This window comes from Trachymyrmex cornetzi, unplaced genomic scaffold (assembly GCF_001594075.2).
Source record: "Trachymyrmex cornetzi isolate Tcor2-1 unplaced genomic scaffold, Tcor1.1 scaffold958, whole genome shotgun sequence".
Classification (NCBI taxonomy): domain Eukaryota; kingdom Metazoa; phylum Arthropoda; class Insecta; order Hymenoptera; family Formicidae; genus Trachymyrmex; species Trachymyrmex cornetzi.
Genome location: NW_017300309.1, coordinates 32,771 through 38,611, shown reverse-complemented (window position 1 = coordinate 38,611; position 5,841 = coordinate 32,771). Strand labels below are relative to the sequence as shown.

At 32.6% G+C, this 5,841-nt stretch overlaps 1 protein-coding gene across 1 annotated transcript in view; it reads right to left on the bottom strand.

Moving 5' to 3' along the window:
* Dh44-R1 (Diuretic hormone 44 receptor 1) overlaps positions 1-2,377 on the bottom strand; it is a 62,549-nt gene extending 60,172 nt beyond the window's left edge. Inside the window, exons 1-2 of the mRNA XM_018521037.1 lie at positions 2,356-2,377; positions 949-1,159 (exon numbers count right to left, since the gene is read on the bottom strand). The gene's annotated coding sequence lies outside the window, so the exon portion shown is untranslated. The remainder of the gene's footprint in view (positions 1-948; positions 1,160-2,355) is intronic.
* Positions 2,378-5,841: the final 3,464 nt, after the last annotated feature.

Here is a 5,841-nt window from a genome sequence, read left to right as displayed (position 1 = left end):
TGAAAAAAAAATCGTCTTGATACGATGAAAATTGACCGAGTTATGCGCATTTGAAAAATAGCAAAATTTCGATGAAAAATTTTATTGCGATAATTTTGTTGCGTAGTGTAATTTAATGTGAATTTATATACCACATTTGTAATCTCTTGAATTGCGCGCCGATTTGATTTTAAGTTTTAATAACTGTATCTTGATATTTTTATGCATAGAATAATTAGATGAATCACAGTTAATGTATATAAAAGAAATCGATATAATGTATTTGCATACTGCAAATTGCATAATTTTTTTTAATAGCAGCTATGTGTGTCTTCTTTACAATTGATTCATTTCATTACTGTATGTGCGTGAAAGTATTACAATATGTATAATTATCAAAAAATGAATAGTTTATAAGATGTTTTATACTTTATTCTAGCATCTGACACCAAACATAAAATATCGTATAAATTATATTAATTTTTTGATATCTTTGGTTTAAGAGCTTGATTTCATAAGTATAATAATTATACGATAAATAATTTTATGTAAAACAAATTATACCATTCTATTTTTAAAAATGACAATGTGTGTCACATCTCCATGTGATCACGAAGAATCGATTTTCTCGAAAATTGATTTTATTATTATTTGTTTCTCTTTAGATCATACAACTTTTGCTTGAAATATTCTTTTGTAAAAGGCTCAGAAAAAAATTCTAACAAGAATATTAAAGTGACCCACCCTACATTTTAATTAAATTAAGAAGAAAGATGTGCAGATAGTATACTAAATAAGTGTTTACTAAACTTAAAAAAATGCATAATAAATATAAGTTGAAAAATTGGTCTTGTTAAATAAACTAGATTTTTCACTTTTTTTATTTGTGTCACAATCTTGATTGTTGATGACTTTCTAAAACTTTTTAAATTAAGCCTGCATTGTTTCTAAAGTAAATTTTTTCCTTACCTTTCGAAAGTCTCTTGATGCGCTCTGTGTATTTGATTCACTGAATAGGCTAAAAGCACATTTTATCGCTAGATTTATCCGCGATGATTTATGAAAGAAAAAATTCACACAGCATTCCGCTAATTACGACATCATGGAAAATGGTTGAAAATTGATGAAAAAGAAGTCGCTCCATTCGCGACATGGCACATGCAACGCAGACTGTGAAGAACTGCAAATTTCAAACGGAAAATTGGCTTGGTCGATTGGTCAGCAATTGGTCGATTGGTGCGCGCTTTAACACTTAATCAACCAATCAGGTCTCCCTATCTCCGCATGTTATGCGCGTTACGTATATGTATATGTGTCAAGTATCGTAAATAGATATAATCTTTTCCGTTCTATCGAATCAAGTATTGTTTCTTAATTACTTTTCCTTCAATACAATATTCCCCTTTTTTATAAATATCTATTAATTATTTATTTTCCATTCTATATTCACTGTTTTATTTTCTCTAATCACATTTTAAATTTTGGCTAAAGATTATTCTTTAAAAGTTATTTCTATTAAATAAGTGCAGTTGAAAAAAAAAGTGTATAAAATTTGTAACAGCTTCTTGAAAAGTATCACATTCGGAAATATATATAAAAATACTATAGTATATACGTTACGTTTATATTATATTATAGTAGATTTCCTCTAGTATTTTCGTACGCAATACTTTTTAGGAATAAGACTTCAGAGAGACTGTGCACAACAACAAGTTAAGCAAAATTCATAGAGAGAATAATTGCAAATCAATAATCAAATTTCAGCTATTTTATATGTATTGTGTATATAATACACACGTATGTAATATATTAATTAGATGAGATTATTGAAAATTAAATAATTATAAAATAATTAATTTTATTAAATAATATCAGAATATAAATAGAAATAAAATATGAGATAAAACTTTTGTCAAGATTTCACTCTTTGTGTGATAAAACTTTCACAAACTTAATAACAATAAACTTCTTTCTATCTTTCTAATAATATAAGTAGAATAATTGAGCATAATGGTGTGTGAGCGTACTATGAAAAGGCAAGAACACAATAAGTTGGATAGCTGCATATCTGAAAATGTATGTGTATAGTGTATTTATTCATCAATAAATAAAACGCGATCTGGACAAGAATTGAAATCGTTAGTGATTTTTGTATGTATAATGCAAAAAGTTTAAATAAGATTAAATTTTGACTTAATTTATGTGGTATGAGAACAAATCTCGCGTTTCTTTTTTCACGAAGATAAAAATACAATTAAATGTAAGAATCAACACTCATTACAAAATTCATTTTTCTAATGACACAGTATAATGTTATCGATATATCATACCGGTTTTACGGTTCTCCTGCTAAGAAGTCACTAATTTAATACGCACGTTTTAACTTGTAACGCACAGCTCGTTATAGTACTATGTGCTGTTTACGAGCGACATATTTTATCACGGTCGCCGCGTCAGAGTTATCTCTGCAGTTAAATATTAACTATACTAATAAAGCACTGCCTTATATGTGTAAGTCTAATATATGTTCCTCTCATCGAAGAGTGCTCCTTTCATCAAGGCCAACTTATTGTAATAATCTTTCTCTTTGTATAAATTCACTATAATTATATATTTATAAGCATAATTTTTCACAAAGATATAAGAAATATATTTCATAACGATAGGAACCTGTATTATCGTGACATAGACAAGCGCTCGCGCGATTGTGATGTATGTGTATCTTTATCATTTTTAAGTTTAAAAAGCGAAGTCGAGTTACATCACTTTGCTTACCTCATTGCGCAAGTCTATTGCGCAAGTGATTTGTACTTTTATGATATCGCAGCGTTCCAAAATTTAATGAGAAAAAATATTTTAATTTATAGCGTTTTCGATTTATAGCGGATTCGAACCGAGCTGGATTGGATTAATGACGTCACTTGTTCTACTATGGCCATGGTCCGATTCATGCTGACAACGCTCATGAGCATCATTTGTCTTCGTTTAACATTTGACAAACAACAAGGATAAAATGATTTTTAAACATTGTGAGCGTGAATCGGACCGCGGTCTATGGCTATGGTCCACTTGATGCTACAAATGTTTCGAAGCATTTTTTGATTGGTCAATTAGTAAAATTCTTTCTTCCGATTGGTCAATCAAAAATTTCGAAGCATTTGTAGCGTCAAGTGGATCGCATAGATATATAGATTTCAGAGAGGCGACAAATGAAGAAATGGTCTGATTGGCTGACTAAAACACGTGTTCAGCGCCATTTTCTTTAACACTACAGTCATGGAGTGAAAATACCATAGAGATAGTAGTACTAGTAAGGCACTATAAACGTGAGTATTCGCATCCGTCATTTTTACTCCTATTCTCACTCTCTTGCTTCTTTTCTCAATTCCTTGCTCTCTCTCCATATCGCCGCTAAACTAAGAAGATTGAAAAGAGAAGAGAGAAGGTTGAAAAGAGAACAAACAGTGAGGAAAGGAGTAAAAATGGTGGACGCGAATACCTACGTTACTAGTGCTCTAGTACTAGAGTTCACATTGGAAGAGTGAGGGTAATCCTATTTACAAAAGGACGCACTCATTTGAGTCCTTCCTTTCTCTCTCGTTTCGCGCATGCGTATAGCCGTATACTCTCGAGAGAGGGGATCGAAAGAAAGAACGAGGAACTGAAAGTTTCATATAGTTGAGAAAGTATAACGCACGTGGCTCCATTATATTTTAGACTTAAAAAAGTATGTATTCTTTGTTAAATATACGATTTTTTTAATGTTAATTATCTTTGATTATTAACTCTCTCAGAGTATACGCATGCGCGAAACGAGAGAGAAAGGAAGGATTCAAATGAGTGCGTCTTTTTCAAGATAGAATTACCCCCACTCCTCAAATTTCTGACAATGCGTACTCTAGTACTACTATCTCTATGGAAAATACAAGGGCTAGGTTCGGGGAGATGCTATTAGCGCTATTTTTGTCATTCTATCTTTATCGCCCATTAAACATGAAACAAGGACAGTATGACACAAATAGCATTGATAGCGCGCTGCCCGAACACAGCCAAGATGTAACGTTCCCACAAATGCGCAGTAGGAATACGAATTTAAACCCAAATTTAATTGGCTGTTCTAGTATATGCTACTGCTATTATACATAGGAAAATGCATTTGGACCCAAATTTTATTGGTTGTTTCCAGTATGCTATCACCATTATGCGCAACATTTTACCTTGTCTTATTACATCATGGTCATAGTATAACCATACCCATAGACAAAAGCATTGTTCGTTTTGCTCTCGGAAGCTGCTTAGGGTCGAATGAACCTAGCGTACTTGAAATGTAGGATTCACACTGGGTTTGTTCGCGTCGCATGCTCCAATATGTTCCAATATGCTCCTACCATAGCTCCTACTCACTCTATCAAACGCGTTGGAGTGAGTAGGAGCTATGATAGGAGCATATTGGAACATATTGGAGCATGTGACGCGAACAAACCCACATTAGGGGTGCGGTCCACTTGGCGCTACAAACGCTTCAAACGTTTTCACTTTCATATGCCTCTATAGAACGGTCCATTAGCACTACTAATGCTGCCAACAGTATGCAAATGGACCAATTTTTGAAGCGTTTTGAAGCGTTAGTATGTATTTTGCAATTACGGATAAAATGAACATTAGTCATGCTAACGTGCGCTGTGAAGTTTTTTAGAATCGCTTACTTATATTTATGATAAAGATAATAGCATCTTCTTTGGAAACTTCTAGATTATGAATCATTCCAGTATCTCCTTCATGTAACCTTATAATCGGCATAGTTTATACAATTTTTATTTTTAATAATGTAATATACACAATATACCATACAGCACGATTTGTAGTAATATACGTAGCACGATGCCATGATATAATAATATGTAAATTTAAAAATCAGCTTTACAAATATACTTTTGTTCGATTATTATTATGCTTTCCCGCGCTTTGTATATTCAAACTAAACGCTTCAGTTAAACTACCTCTCCAAGCAGTAGCATTGTAAGCAAATGGAAATAAGGTGAAAGTGGAAACCTGTGATGTATTAATGACGTCATACGTGCTATTGGGACACATTTGAAGCGCCATGTGGACCGGTTAAAACAACGCTCCAAACGATTCGAAGCATTTGTAGCGCCAAGTGGACCGCACCCAAGGTTTGTTTTTTTTCTCTGCACTGCTTGCACTAGTTCAAAAAGTGTACACTACATCGTTCTTTTTGTGTACACTGTAACGAAATGACGTCATGTATTCTGTTCTTTTTTGAGGTGTAGCGATACTCAGTGCAAGAGTTCACTGTACTACTTGTACAATATGTAGTGCAATATGGCAGCCCGCATGTGAGGATTTTTAACCTTTTTCTTTGTTTTCAATTTTGTACGTGCCAAGCTAAGAGAGTTCATCGGAAGCAACGATAATTTTTAGCATCGTGTTAAATTTTAATAGAGACTACAATAAAGATCGAACAAGAAAATGGCTAAGTACATAAACAAAATAATTATATTAATAAATCATTCGTAAATCTCGGTTACCTGGATTATGCTCCAAAATGTTGCCTTCGAAGAAAATTTTATTAAAAAATTATACTGAAAAATGAATCTCTCTTATTTAATATTTTGTAAAACTCGTTAATATGTTATAAATTATCGTCAAATTTTAAAAAATAACTGCGAGAACAATATGTGTCTTGTCATTTCGACAGTCGGTTAAATAAGTATAATGAATACTATTGCGATCATTTATTTCGAAGTATCAGCTAACAATGTTCACTTTAGTATTCACTACACTATTGCTGTTCATGGAGCACACGAACGCTACGCTATTAAGGGGATGCTGGAGTGACGG